Raw genomic sequence first — 14,442 nt, 5'->3', positions numbered from 1 at the left:
ATGCTTCTCTATTTTCTCCCAGAGCCTGAAGCGATCCTGAATCTGACAGCTGAGGATATTACAACCACCTCCATCACACTGACGCGGAGTTCAGCCCTCAGCGGCGTGGGGTTCATTATAAGGTGAAAATTCCCTGAACTACCCTCCCTGATTTGACAGTGTATTCGGAGACCGCCACCATAAGTCAGCTGATACCTGGCCGGAACTACACGGTGGAAGTATCTGCTGTGGATGGAGACAACTTCACTGAAGGCGATGCTGCCTCTCTCACGGTTTCCACAGGTGAGTATTCCTGGGCGATCTGGACTTCATTGCGATCACCTGCTGAGCGATCTCTAGCGAAAAGGCCGGACTATAGCAGGCTGGACAAACGCCTGAGGTATAAACTGGTTCGACTGACCCTACAAGAGCGTGTTCTCTGTAGCAAGAGGTCAACATAGAAGGAAAGGATGATGTGGACGGCTGACATATTCTGAGTAGAGGACGGGCAAGTTCAGGTGGATAAAAGCGGCCGGGGTCAACAATTGCCAAAGGAGATGGAACCGAGAGTCTTCAGAGGACCGAAATTAGAGGGGTATGGTTGTGTGTTAAATCGCCAAGAACGGGTTCCAGGGCACACGGTCAAAGACGGTAGCCCAAATAGCGGTCTTTTAAATCCTTTGTGAAACACAGGAGAAGTCCGCAAAGCGCGCCAGTCTCGTGCCCGTTTGACGATCGGTCACCCCAGGGTCGTCGGAATCTACCGGGTACCCTGAGATCTGGAGTTGCTTTTTTGTTTCAACCTTGTCCTAAACTGTTATTGTCCTGATAAACCCTTTCATGAAATCACGTGACGGTTTAATCGACATTTGAGGACATTGTACGTTAGTGTATCAGAGGAAGAATGTCTTCCTGAACTTTTCGAGTCATTCATTTATTTGATGTATTTGTCTGTCCCTCTGTCTCTGCATTTGATTCTTTAATTATCATCAAACAGACGGCTTTCTAAGCAAAGAAAACCGCCTAACGATCATCGAACTTGTGTTCCCACAGTGCCCGGAAACATTTTAGGTTTGACTGCTGAAAACATCACGACAAAGTCCTTCAGCCTAACGTGGAACCTGACAGAAGGCGTCGCAGTCGGGTACAATGTTCAAGTCACAGGAGTGCCCGACTTCGATACAAGAGTGGATTCTGAAATGGCTGTTTTAACTGGGCTGACACCGGGGAGCATGTATACGGTGCAAGTGTTCGCTGTGGCTGAAGACAACGTTACGCAAGGCAGTGGAGCGCCTCTTACAGTGTTCACAAGTAAGCAAAAGATTCTCTTCCTTGAAAGTATTATTTCTAGTTTTGCTGTTTGCAATGTAGAAAAGAGGGATGGATTTGAAGGTTTGCAGTGCCATGGACCGTGGCTTCGTGAATCTTCCTTTGAAGTTCCACCGAGTGTTATTTTTGTCTCTTCAAAACTGCGACGTAGTATCTGTGAAATGTGCTACCGACACGCGAGATCCTAGCAAAGTAAAAAGAGCCACAAAGAAACGTAACCAACCACCTCGCAGCAAGACGGCATGGACTTTAGATTCCTGTCGACGGGTCACGGCATGCGGTGCCTTGACTTCACAGTATCTTGGCAAACTGCCAAGGTGCAGCAAAACGATACTCTCTGTCTCATACCCTGCAGATCCGCTTTTGATTTCACCGTCCTTCAGACGTACCTAAATTCGATTCTTAAAGTTATCGTCTTACTTTTGGTATCTTGCTTTTCCAGTCAGGGCATCGTTTCCTCATGGAGAGTCGTCTTGTAGACGAGCGCTTGAGTGGATTTCCCGAGTTTTCTGGGAGGAATCTGAATTGGGTCTTCCCCGGCCACTGAAACTCTATCTATCCTCCTTTCCAAAAGGGAGGAAACGTGAGTTGCGGTTTTGATGACTACTGATCCCGGGCATGCTTCTCTATTTTCTCCCCAGAGCCTGAAACGATCCTGAATCTGACAGCTGAGGATATTACAACCACCTCCATCACACTGACGTGGAGTTCAGCCCTCAGCGGCGTGGTTCATTATAAGGTGAAAATTCCTGGAACTACCCTCCCTGATTTGACAGTGTATTCGGAGACCGCCACCATAAGTCAGCTGATACCTGGCCGGACTACACGGTGGAAGTATCTGCTGTGGATGGAGACAACTTCACTGAAGGCGATGCTGCCTCTCTCACGGTTTCCACAGGTGAGTATTCCTGGGCTTTCGACTTCATTAGTATCACCTGCTGAGCGATCTCTAGCGAAAAGGCCGGACTATAGCAGGCTGGACAAAACGTCTGAGGTATAAACTGGTTCGACTGACCCCTACAAGAGCGTGTTCTCTGTAGCAAGAGGTCAACATAGAAGGAAAGGATGATGTGGACGGCTGACATATTCTGAGTAGAGGACGGCAAGTTCAGGTGGATAAAAGCGGCCGGGGTCAACAATTGCCAAAGGAGATGGAACCGAGAGTCTTCAGAGGACCGAAATTAGAGGGGTATGGTTGTGTGTTAAATCGTCAAGAACGGGTTCCAGGGCACACGGTCAAAGACGTAGCCCAAATAGCGTGCCTTTTAAATCCTTTGTGAAACACAGGAGAAGTCCGCAAAGCGCGCCAGTCTCGCTGCCCCGTTTGACGATCGGTCACCCCAGGGTCGTCGGAATCTACCGGGTACCCTGAGATCTGGAGTTGCTTTTTTGTTTCAACCTTGTCCTAAACTGTTATTGTCCTGATAAACCCTTTCATGAAATCACGGACGGTTTAATCGACATTTGAGGACATTGTACGTTAGTGTATCAGAGGAAGAATGTCTTCCTGAACTTTTCGAGTCATTCATTTATTTGATGTATTTGTCTGTCCCTCTGTCTCTGCATTTGATTCTTTAATTATCATCAAACAGACGGCTTTCTAAGCAAAGAAAACCGCCTAACGATCATCGAACTTGTGTTCCCACAGTGCCCGGAAACATTTTAGGTTTGACTGCTGAAAACATCACGACAAAGTCCTTCAGCCTAACGTGGAACCTGACAGAAGGCGCCGTAGTCGGGTACAATGTTCAAGTCACAGGAGTGCCCGACTTGATACAAGAGTGGATTCTGAAATGGCTGTTTTAACTGGGCTGACACCGGGAGCATGTATACGGTGCAAGTGTTCGCTGTGGCTGAAGACAACGCACGTTGCAAGGCAGTGGAGCGCCTCTACAGTGTTCACAAGTAAGCAAAAGATTCTCTTTCCTTGAAAGTTTATTTCTAGTTTTGCTGTTTGCAATGTAGAAAAGAGGGATGGATTTGAAGGTTTGCAGTGCCATGGACCGTGGCTTCGTGAATCTTCCTTTGAAGTTCCACCGAGAGTGTTATTTTTGTCTCTTCAAAACTGCGGACGTAGTATCTCTGAAATGTGCTACCGACACGCGAGATCCTAGCAAAGTAAAAGAGCCACAAAGAAACGTGAATCAACCACCTCGGCAGCAAGACGGCATGGACTTTAGATTCCTGTCGACGGGTCACGCATGCGGTGCCTTGACCACAGTATCTTGGCAAACTGCCAAGGTGCAGCAAAACGATACTCTCTGTCTCATACCCTGCAGATCCACTTTTGATTTCACCATCCTCGACGCACGCTAAATCCAATTCTTAAAGTTATCGCCTTACTTTAGGGATCTTGCTTTTCCAGTCAGGGCATCGCTTCCTCATGGAGAGTCGCCTTGTAGACGAGCGCTTGAGTGGATTTCCGAGTTTTCTGGGAGGAATCTGAATTGGGTCTTCCCGCCACTGAAACTCTATCTATCCTCCTTTCCAAAAGGGAGGAAACGTGAGTTGCGGTTTTGATGACTACTGATCCCGGCATGCTTCTCTATTTTCTCCCCAGAGCCTGAAACGATCCTGAATCTGACAGCTGAGGATATTACAACCACCTCCATCACACTGACGTGGAGTTCAGCCCTCGCCGGCGTGGTTCATTATAAGGTGAAAATTCCTGGAACTACCCTCCCTGATTTGACAGTGTATTCGAGACCGCCACCATAAGTCAGCTGATACCTGGCCGAACTACACGGTGGAAGTATCTGCTGTGGATGGAGACAACTTCACTGAAGGCGATGCTGCCTCTCTCACGGTTTCCACAGGTGAGTATTCCTGGCGGATTCGGACTTCATTGCGTATCACCTGCTGAGCGATCTCTAGCGAAAAGGACGGACTATAGCAGGCTGGACAAATGTCTGAGGTATAAACTGGTTCGACTGACCCCTACAAGAGCGTGTTCTCTGTAGCAAGAGGTCAACATAGAAGGAAAGGATGATGTGGACGGCTGACATATTCTGAGTAGAGGACGGGCAAGTTCAGGTGGATAAAAGCGCCGGGTCAACAATTGCCAAAGGAGATGGAACCGAGAGTCTTCAGAGGACCGAAATTAGAGGGGTATGGTTGTGTGTTAAATCGCGCCAAGAACGGGTTCCAGGGCACACGGTCAAAGACGTAGCCCAAATAGCGTGCCTTTTAAATCCTTTGTGAAACACAGGAGAAGTCCGCAAAGCGCGCCAGTCTCGCGTTCCGCTTGACGATCGGTCACCCCAGGGTCGGAATCTACCGGTACCCTGAGATCTGGAGTTGCTTTTTGTTTCAACCTTGTCCTAAACTGTTATTGTCCTGATAAACCCTTTCATGAAATCACGGACGGTTTAATCGACATTTGAGGACATTGTACGTTAGTGTATCAGAGGAAGAATGTCTTCCTGAACTTTTCGAGTCATTCATTTATTTGATGTATTTGTCTGTCCCTCTGTCTCTGCATTTGATTCTTTAATTATCATCAAACAGACGGCTTTCTAAGCAAAGAAAACCGCCTAACGATCATCGAACTTGTGTTCCCACAGTGCCCGGAAACATTTTAGGTTTGACTGCTGAAAACATCACGACAAAGTCCTTCAGCCTAACGTGGAACCTGATAGAAGGCGTCGCAGTCGGGTACAATGTTCAAGTCACAGGAGTGCCCGACTTCGATACAAGAGTGGATTCTGAAATGGCTGTTTTAACTGGGCTGACACCGGGAGCATGTATACGGTGCAAGTGTTCGCTGTGGCTGAAGACAACGCTACGCAAGGCAGTGGAGCGTCTCTTACAGTGTTCACAAGTAAGCAAAAGATTCTCTTTCCTTGAAAGTGTTATTTCTAGTTTTGCTGTTTGCAATGTAGAAAAGAGGGATGGATTTGAAGGTTTGCAGTGCCATGGACCGTGTGGCTTCGGAATCTTCCTTTGAAGTTCCACCGAGAGTGTTATTTTTGTCTCTTCAAAACTGCGACGTAGTATCTCTGAAATGTGCTACCGACACGCGAGATCCTAGCAAAGTAAAAAGAGCCACAAAGAAACGTGAATCAACCACCTCGGCAGCAAGACGGCATGGACTTTAGATTCCTGTCGACGGGTCATGCGGTGCCTTGACCACAGTATCTTGGCAAACTGCCAAGGTGCAGCAAAACGATACTCTCTCTGTCTCATACCCTGCAGATCCACTTTTGATTTCACCATCCTCGGACGCACCTAAATCCAATTCTTAAAGTTATCGCCTTACTTTAGGGATCTTGCTTTTCCAGTCAGGGCATCGCTTCCTCATGGAGAGTCGCCTTGTAGACGCGCTTGAGTGGATTTCCCTGAGTTTTCTGGGAGGAATCTGAATTGGGTCTTCCCCGGCCACTGAAACTCTATCTATCCTCCTTTCCAAAAGGGAGGAAACGTGAGTTGCGGTTTTGATGACTACTGATCCCGGCATGCTTCTCTATTTTCTCCCCAGAGCCTGAAACGATCCTGAATCTGACAGCTGAGGATATTACAACCACCTCCATCACACTGACGTGGAGTTCAGCCCTCAGCGCGTGGTTCATTATAAGGTGAAAATTCCTGGAACTACCCTCCTGATTTGACAGTGTATTCGGAGACCGCCACCATAAGTCAGCTGATACCTGGCCGGAACTACACGGTGGAAGTATCTGCTGTGGATGGAGACAACTTCACTGAAGGCGATGCTGCCTCTCTCACGGTTTCCACAGGTGAGTATTCCTGGGCGTTCGACTTCATTGCGTATCACCTGCTGAGCGATCTCTAGCGAAAAGGCCGGACTATAGCAGGCTGGACAAAACGTCTGAGGTATAAACTGGTTCGACTGACCCCTACAAGAGCGTGTTCTCTGTAGCAAGAGGTCAACATAGAAGGAAAGGATGATGTGGACGGCTGACATATTCTGAGTAGAGGACGGGCAAGTTCAGGTGGATAAAAGCGCCGGGTCAACAATTGCCAAAGGAGATGGAACCGAGAGTCTTCAGAGGACCGAAATTAGAGGGTATGGTTGTGTGTTAAATCGCCGCCAAGAAAGCGGGTTCCAGGGCACACGGTCAAAGACGGTAGCCCAAATAGCGCCTTTTAAATCCTTTGTGAAACACAGGAGAAGTCCGCAAAAGCGCGCCAGTCTCGCTGTCTCGCTTGACGATCGGTCACCCCAGGGTCGTCGGAATCTACCGGGTACCCTGAGATCTGGAGTTGCTTTTTGTTTCAACCTTGTCCTAAACTGTTATTGTCCTGATAAACCCTTTCTTGAAATCACGTACGCGTTTAATCGACATTTGAGGACATTGTACGTTAGTGTATCAGAGGAAGAATGTCTTCCTGAACTTTTCGAGTCATTCATTTATTTGATGTATTTGTCTGTCCTCTGTCTCTGCATTTGATTCTTTAATTATCATCAAACAGACGGCTTTCTAAGCAAAGAAAACCGCTAACGATCATCGAACTTGTGTTCCCACAGTGCCCGGAAACATTTTAGGTTTGACTGCTGAAAACATCACGACAAAGTCCTTCAGCCTAACGTGGAACCTGATAGAAGGCGCCATGAGTCGGGTACAATGTTCAAGTCACAGGAGTGCCCGACTTCGATACAAGAGTGGATTCTGAAATGGCTGTTTTAACTGGGCTGACACCGGGGAGCATGTATACGGTGCAAGTGTTCGCTGTGGCTGAAGACAACGCTACGCAAGGCAGTGGAGCGCCTCTTACAGTGTTCACAAGTAAGCAAAAGATTCTTTCCTTGAAAGTTTATTTCTAGTTTTGCTGTTTGCAATGTGGAAAAGAGGGATGGATTTGAAGGTTTGCAGTGCCATGTACCGTGGCTTCGTGAATCTTCCTTTGAAGTTCCACTGCGAGTGTTATTTTTGTCTCTTCAAAACTGCGACGTAGTATCTCTGAAATGTGCTACCGACACGCCGAGATCCTAGCAAAGTAAAAAGAGCCACAAAGAAACGTAATCAACCACCTCGCAGCAAGACGGCATGGACTTTAGATTCCTGTCGACGGGTCACGCATGCGTGCCTTGACCACAGTATCTTGGCAAACTGCCAAGGTGCAGCAAAACGATACTCTCTGTCTCATACCCTGCAGATCCACTTTTGATTTCACCATCCTCAGACGCATCAAATCCAATTCTTAAAGTTATCGCCTTACTTTAGGGATCTTGCTTTTCCAGTCAGGGCATCGCTTTCCTCATGGAGAGTCGTCTTGTAGACGAGCGCTTGAGTGGATTTCCCGAGTTTTCTGGGAGGAATCTGAATTGGGTCTTCCCCGGCCACTGAAACTCTATCTATCCTCCTTTCCAAAAGGGAGGAAACGTGAGTTGCGGTTTTGATGACTACTGATCCCGGCATGCTTCTTCTATTTTCTCCCCAGAGCCTGAAACGATCCTGAATCTGACAGCTGAGGATATTACAACCACCTCCATCACACTGACGGAGTTCAGCCTCAGCGGCGTGGTTCATTATAAGGTGAAAATTCCTGAACTACCCTCCCTGATTTGACAGTGTATTCGAGACCGCCACCATAAGTCAGCTGATACCTGGCCGAACTACACGGTGGAAGTATCTGCTGTGGATGGAGACAACTTCACTGAAGGCGATGCTGCCTCTCCCACGGTTTCCACAGGTGAGTATTCCTGGGCATCTGACTTCATTATGTGATCACCTGCTGAGCGATCTCTAGCAAAAGGCCGGACTATAGCAGGCTGGACAAAGCGTCTGAGGTATAAACTGGTTCGACTGACCCCTACAAGAGCGTGTTCTCTGTAGCAAGAGGTCAACATAGAAGGAAAGGATGATGTGGACGGCTGACATATTCTGAGTAGAGGACGGCAAGTTCAGGTGGATAAAAGCGCCGGGTCAACAATTGCCAAAGGAGATGGAACCGAGAGTCTTCAGAGGACCGAAATTAGAGGGGTATGGTTGTGTGTTAAATCGTTCGCCAAGAACGGGTTCCAGGGCACACGGTCAAAGACGTAGCCCAAATAGCGTGCCTTTAAATCCTTTGTGAAACACAGGAGAAGTCCGCAAAAGCGGCGCCAGTCTCGTGCCCGCTTGACGATCGGTCAATCCAGGGTCGGCGGAATCTACCGGGTACCCTGAGATCTGGAGTTGCTTTTTTGTTTCAACCTTGTCCTAAACTGTTATTGTCCTGATAAACCCTTTCATGAAATCACGTGACGGTTTAATCGACATTTGAGGACATTGTACTGCTAGTGTATCAGAGGAAGAATGTCTTCCTGAACTTTTCGAGTCATTCATTTATTTGATGTATTTGTCTGTCCCTCTGTCTCTGCATTTGATTCTTTAATTATCATCAAACAGACGGCTTTCTAAGCAAAGAAAACCGCCTAACGATCATCGAACTTGTGTTCCCACAGTGCCCGGAAACATTTTAGGTTTGACTGCTGAAAACATCACTACAAAGTCCTTCAGCCTAACGTGGAACCTGACAGAAGCGTCGCAGTCGGGTACAATGTTCAAGTCACAGGAGTGCCCGACTTCGATACTAGAGTGGATTCTGAAATGGCTGTTTTGACTGGGTTGACACCGGGAGCATGTATACGGTGCAAGTGTTCGCTGTGGCTGAAGACAACGTTACGCAAGGCAGTGGAGCGGCTCTTACAGTGTTCACAAGTAAGCAAAAGATTCTCTTTCCTTGTTGAAAGTGTTATTTCTAGTTTTGCTGTTTGCAATGTAGAAAAGAGGATGGATTTGAAGGTTTGCAGTGCCATGGACCGTGGCTTCGTGAATCTTCCTTTGAAGTTCCACCGAGAGTGTTATTTTTGTCTCTTCAAAACTGCGGCGTAGTATCTCTGAAATGTGCGTACCGTACGGCGAGATCCTAGCAAAGTAAAAAGAGCCACAAAGAAACGTAATCGAACCACCTCGCAGCAAGACGGCATGGACTTTAGATTCCTCCGTCGACGGGTCACGGCATGCGGTGCCTTGACCACAGTATCTGGGCAAACTGCCAAGGTGCAGCAAAACGATACTCTTCTGTCTCATACCCTGCAGATCCATTTTTGATTTCACCATCCTCAGACGCACTAAATCCAATTCTTAAAGTTATCGCCTTACTTTAGGGATCTTGCTTTTTCCAGTCAGGCATCGCTTTCCTCATGGAGAGTCGTCTAGACGAGGCGCTTGAGTGGATTTCGAGTTTTCTGGGAGGAATCTGAATTGGGTCTTCCCCGGCCACTTGAAACTCTATCTATCCTCCTTTCCAAAAGGGAGGAAACGTGAGTTGCGGTTTTGATGACTACTGATCCCGGCATGCTTTCTATTTTCTCCCCAGAGCCTGGAAACGATCCTGAATCTGACAGCTGAGGATATTACAACCACCTCCATCACACTACGCGTGGAGTTCAGCCCTCAGCGGGCGTGGTTCATTATAAGGTGAAAATTCTGGAACTACCACTCCCTGATTTGACAGTGTATTCGGAGACCGCCACCATAAGTCAGCTGATAGCTGGCGGGAACTACACGGTGGAAGTATCTGCTGTGGATGGAGACAACTTCACTGAAGGCGATGCTGCCTCTCTCACGGTTTCCACAGGTGAGTATTCCTGGGCGATTCTGACTTCATTGCGTATCACCTGCTGAGCGATCTCTAGCGAGAAGGCCGGACTATAGCAGGCTGGACAAAACGCCTGAGGTATAAACTGGTTCGACTGACCCCTACAAGAGCGTGTTCTCTGTAGCAAGAGGTCAACATAGAAGGAAAGGATGATTTGGACGGCTGACATATTCTGAGTAGAGGACGGGCAAGTTCAGGTGTGGATAAAAGCCGGCCGGGTCAACAATTGCCAAAGGAGATGGAACCCGAGAGTCTTCAGAGGGACCGAAATTAGAGGGGTATGGTTGTGTGTTAAATCGCCGCGTAAACAAGCGGGTTCCAGGGCACACGGTCAAAGACGTAGCCCAGCATGCGTTTTTAAATCCTTTGTGAAACACAGGAGAAGTCCGCCAAGCGGCGCCAGTCTCGTTCCCGTTTGACGATCGGTCACCCCAGGGTCGCTAAGTTGCACCTACCGGTACCCTGAGATCTGGAGTTGCTTTTTGTTTCAACCTTTGTCCTAAACTGTTATTGTCCTGATAAACCCTTTCATGAAATCACGTGACGGTTTAATCGACATTTGAGGACATTGTACGTTAGTGTATCAGAGGAAGAATGTCTTCCTGAACTTTTCGAGTCATTCATTTATTTGATGTATTTGTCTGTCTCTCTGTCTCTGCATTTGATTCTTTAATTATCATCAAACAGACGGCTTTCTAAGCAAAGAAAACCGCCTAACGATCATCGAACTTGTGTTCCCACAGTGCCCGGAAACATTTTAGGTTTGACTGCTGAAAACATCACGACAAAGTCCTTCAGCCTAACGTGGAACCTGACAGAAGGCGCGTGAGTCGGGTACAATGTTCAAGTCACAGGAGTGCCCGGACTTCGATACAAGAGTGGATTCTGAAATGGCTGTTTTAACTGGGCTGACACCGGGGAGCATGTATACGGTGCAAGTGTTCGCTGTGGCTGAAGACAACGCTACGCTAAGGCAGTGGAGCGTCTCTTACAGTGTTCACAAGTAAGCAAAAGATTCTCTTTCCTTGAAAGTGTTATTTCTAGTTTTGCTGTTTGCAATGTAGAAAAGAGGGATGGATTTGAAGGTTTGCAGTGCCATGGACCGTGGCTTCGTGAATCTTCCTTTGAAGTTCCACCGAGAGTGTTATTTTTGTCTCTTCAAAACTGCGACGTAGTATCTGTGAAATGTGCTACCGACACGCGAGATCCTAGCAAAGTAAAAAGAGCCACAAAGAAACGTGAATCGAACCACCTCGCAGCAAGGCGGCATGGACTTTAGATTCCTGTCGACGGGTCAAGGGCATCGGGTGCCTTGACTATTGCATCTTGGCAAACTGCCAAGGTGCAGCAAAACGATACCTCTCTGTCTCATACCCTGCAGATCCACTTTTGATTTCACCATCCTCGAGACGTATATCTAAATCCAATTCTTAAAGTTATCGCCTTACTTTAGGGATCTTGCTTTTCCAGTCAGGATCAGCTTCTCATGGAGAGTCGTCTTGTAGACGAGCTTTTGAGTGGATTTCCGCTGGGAGGAATCTGAATTGGGTCTTCCCCGGCCACTGAAACTCTATCTATCCTCCTTTCCAAAAGGGAGGAAACGTGAGTTGCGGTTTTGATGACTACTGATCCCGGCATGCTTCTCTATTTTCTCCCCAGAGCCTGAAACGATCCTGAATCTGACAGCTGAGGATATTACAATCACCTCCATCACACTGGACGTGGAGTTCAGCCCTCAGCGCGTGGTTCATTATAAGGTGAAAATTCCTGGAACTACCCTCCCTGATTTGACAGTGTATTCGGAGACCGCCACCATAAGTCAGCTGATACCTGGCCGGAACTACACGGTGGAAGTATCTGCTGTGGATGGAGACAACTTCACTGAAGGGCGATGCTGCCTCTCTCTCACGGTTTCCACAGGTGAGTAGTCCCGGGCGATCTGACTTCATATTATGATCACCTGCTGAGCGATCCTCTAGCGAAAAGGGCAATGGACTATAGCAGGCTGGACAAACGCCTGAGGTATAAACTGGTCTGATTGGACCTACAAGAGCGTGTCTCTGTAGCAAGAGGTCAACATAGAAGGAAAGGATGATGTGGACGGCTGACATATTCTTGAGTAGAGGACGGGCAAGTTCAGGTGGATAAAAGCGGCCGGGGTCAACAATTGCCAAAGGAGATGGAACCGAGAGTCTTCAGAGGACCGAAATTAGAGGGGTATGGTTGTGTGTTAAATCGCCGCCAAGAAACGGGTTCCAGGGCACACGGTCAAAGACGCGGTAGCCCAAATAAGCGTGCCTTTTAAATCCTTTTGTGAAACACAGGAGAAGTCCGCAAAGCGGCTCCAGTCTCGCTGCCGCGCACGACGATCGGTCACCCCAGGGTCGCCGGAATCTACCGGGTACCTTTGAGATCGAGAGTTGCTTTTTGTTTCAACCTTGTCCTAAACTGTTATTGTCCTGATAAACCCTTTCATGAAATCTACGCGGACGGTTTAATCGACATTTGAGGACATTGTAATGCGTTAGTGTATCAGGAGGAAGAATGTCTTCCTGAACTTTTCGAGTCATTCATTTATTTGATGTATTTGTCTGTCCCTCTGTCTCTGCGGATTTGATCTTTTAATTATCATCAAAACAGACGGCTTTCTAAGCAAAGAAAACCGCCTAACGATCATCGAACTTGTGTTCCCACAGTGCCCGGAAACATTTTAGGTTTGACTGCTGAAAACATCACGACAAAGTCCTTCAGCCTAAGACTGGAACCTGACAGAAGGCGCTGTAGGCCGGGTACAATGTTCAAGTCACAGGAGTGCCCGACTGATACAAGAGTGGATTCTGAAATGGCTGTTTTAACTGGGCTGACACCGGGAGCATGTATACGGTGCAAGTGTTCGCTGTGGCTGAAGACAACGTTACGCAAGGCAGTGGAGCGCCTTACAGTGTTCACAAGCAAGCAAAAGATTCTTTCCTTGAAAGTATTATTTCTAGTTTTGCTGTTTGCAATGTAGAAAAGAGGGATGGATTTGAAGGTTTGCAGTGCCATGGACCGGCCGTGAATCTTCCTTTGAAGTTCCACCGAGAGTTATTTTTGTCTCTTCAAAACTGCGCACGTAGTATCTCTGAAATGTGCTGACACGCCGAGATCCTAGCAAAGTAAAAGAGCCACAAAGAAACGAATCAACCACCTCGCAGCAAGACGGCATGGACTTTAGATTCCTGTCGACGGGTCACGCAGGGGTCCCTTTGCCCACTTTTATCTTGGCAAACTGCCAAGGTGCAGAAAAACGATCCCTCTCTGTTTTACCCCCCTGCAGATCCATTTTTGTTTTCCCCCATCCCGACGCATCAAACCCAAATTTCCCCAAATTTAAATCCCCTTTTACTCTTTGGGGATCTTGTTTTTCCAGTCAGGGCATCGTTTCCCTCATGGAGAGTCGCCTTGTAGACCCGTTTGGGAGGGGATTTCCGAAGTTTTCTGGGAGGAATCTAAATTTGGGGTCTTCCCCGCCACTGAAACCTCTATTTTATCCCCCCCTTTTCCCAAAAAAAGGGGGGGAAACGCGGAGTTGGGGTTTTGAGGGATTTCTGATCCCGGCATGCTTCTTTTTCCCCCCAGAGCCTGAAACGATCCTAAATTTCGACAGTTGAGGATATTAAAACCCACCTCCATCACACTGACGGGGATTTCCCACCCCCTCAGGGGGCGGGTTCATTATAAGGTAAAAATTTCCCCGGGAACTCCCCTCCTGATTTGACAGTGTATTGGGAGACCGCCACCATAAGTCAGCTGGATCCCCGGGGGAACTACACGGGTGGAAGTTTTTCTGGCTGTGGATGGAGACAACTTCACTGAAGGCGATGCTCCCTCTCTCACGTTTCCACAGGTGAGTATTCCGGGGCATTGGGACTTCAGGGGTATCCCCCGCTGAGCATCTTAGTTTAAAAAAGGCCCGGACTATAGCAGGCGGGACAAAACGCCTGAGGTATAAACGGGTTTCCCACTGACCCCAACAAGAGCTTTTCTGACCCAAGAGGTCAAATAAAGGAAAAGGATGATGGGAGGGGTTGAATATTCTGAGTAGAGGACGGGCAAGTTCGGGTGGATAAAAGCCCCCGGGGCCAACAATTCGGGAGAGGGAAAACCGGGAAGCCCCAGAGGACCAAATTAGGGGGGTATGGTTGTGTGTTAAATCGCCCCCAAAGGGGCCCGGTTCCGGGGGCACACGGCCGACGTAGCCCAAATAGGGGGCCCTTTTTAAATCCTTTGTGAAAAAACAGGAGAAGCCCCAAAGGGGCCGGGCGCCAGTCTCATGCCCCCTTGACGATGGGGTCACCCCAGGGTCGCCGGAATCTCCCGGGGTTACCCTGAGATCTGAGTTGCTTTTTTTTTCCCAACCTTGTCCAAAATTTTTTGGTCCTGAAAAACCCCTTTTTCATGAAATCAGGGAGGGGGTTTAATCACATTTGAGGACATTGTAATGCTAGTGTATCAGAGGAAGAATGTCTTCCTGAACTTTTCAATCATTCA

At 48.0% G+C, this 14,442-nt stretch overlaps 4 long non-coding RNA genes across 4 annotated transcripts; all 4 read left to right on the top strand.

Annotated features, from left to right (window-relative positions):
* Nucleotides 1-2,128: 2,128 nt before the first annotated feature.
* LOC120522233 lies at nt 2,129-3,019 on the top strand. Its single transcript, XR_005632321.1, has 2 exons — nt 2,129-2,206; nt 2,957-3,019. It is a non-coding gene; the product is annotated as an uncharacterized LOC120522233 (long non-coding RNA).
* Nucleotides 3,020-4,046: 1,027 nt separating this feature from the next.
* On the top strand, nt 4,047-4,934 carry LOC120522235. The gene is made up of 2 exons (XR_005632323.1): nt 4,047-4,124; nt 4,872-4,934. It is a non-coding gene; the product is annotated as an uncharacterized LOC120522235 (long non-coding RNA).
* A 977-nt stretch (nt 4,935-5,911) lies between these two features.
* Nucleotides 5,912-6,856, top strand: LOC120522234. The gene is made up of 2 exons (XR_005632322.1): nt 5,912-6,041; nt 6,794-6,856. It is a non-coding gene; the product is annotated as an uncharacterized LOC120522234 (long non-coding RNA).
* Nucleotides 6,857-9,810: 2,954 nt separating this feature from the next.
* Nucleotides 9,811-10,718, top strand: LOC120522232. Its single transcript, XR_005632320.1, has 2 exons — nt 9,811-9,891; nt 10,656-10,718. It is a non-coding gene; the product is annotated as an uncharacterized LOC120522232 (long non-coding RNA).
* Nucleotides 10,719-14,442: the final 3,724 nt, after the last annotated feature.

The sequence above is a fragment of the Polypterus senegalus genome, unplaced genomic scaffold (assembly GCF_016835505.1).
Source record: "Polypterus senegalus isolate Bchr_013 unplaced genomic scaffold, ASM1683550v1 scaffold_600, whole genome shotgun sequence".
Lineage (NCBI taxonomy): Eukaryota > Metazoa > Chordata > Cladistia > Polypteriformes > Polypteridae > Polypterus > Polypterus senegalus.
The sequence above is the reverse complement of the archived record's forward strand: the minus strand, read 5'-3'. Positions and strand labels throughout refer to the sequence as shown.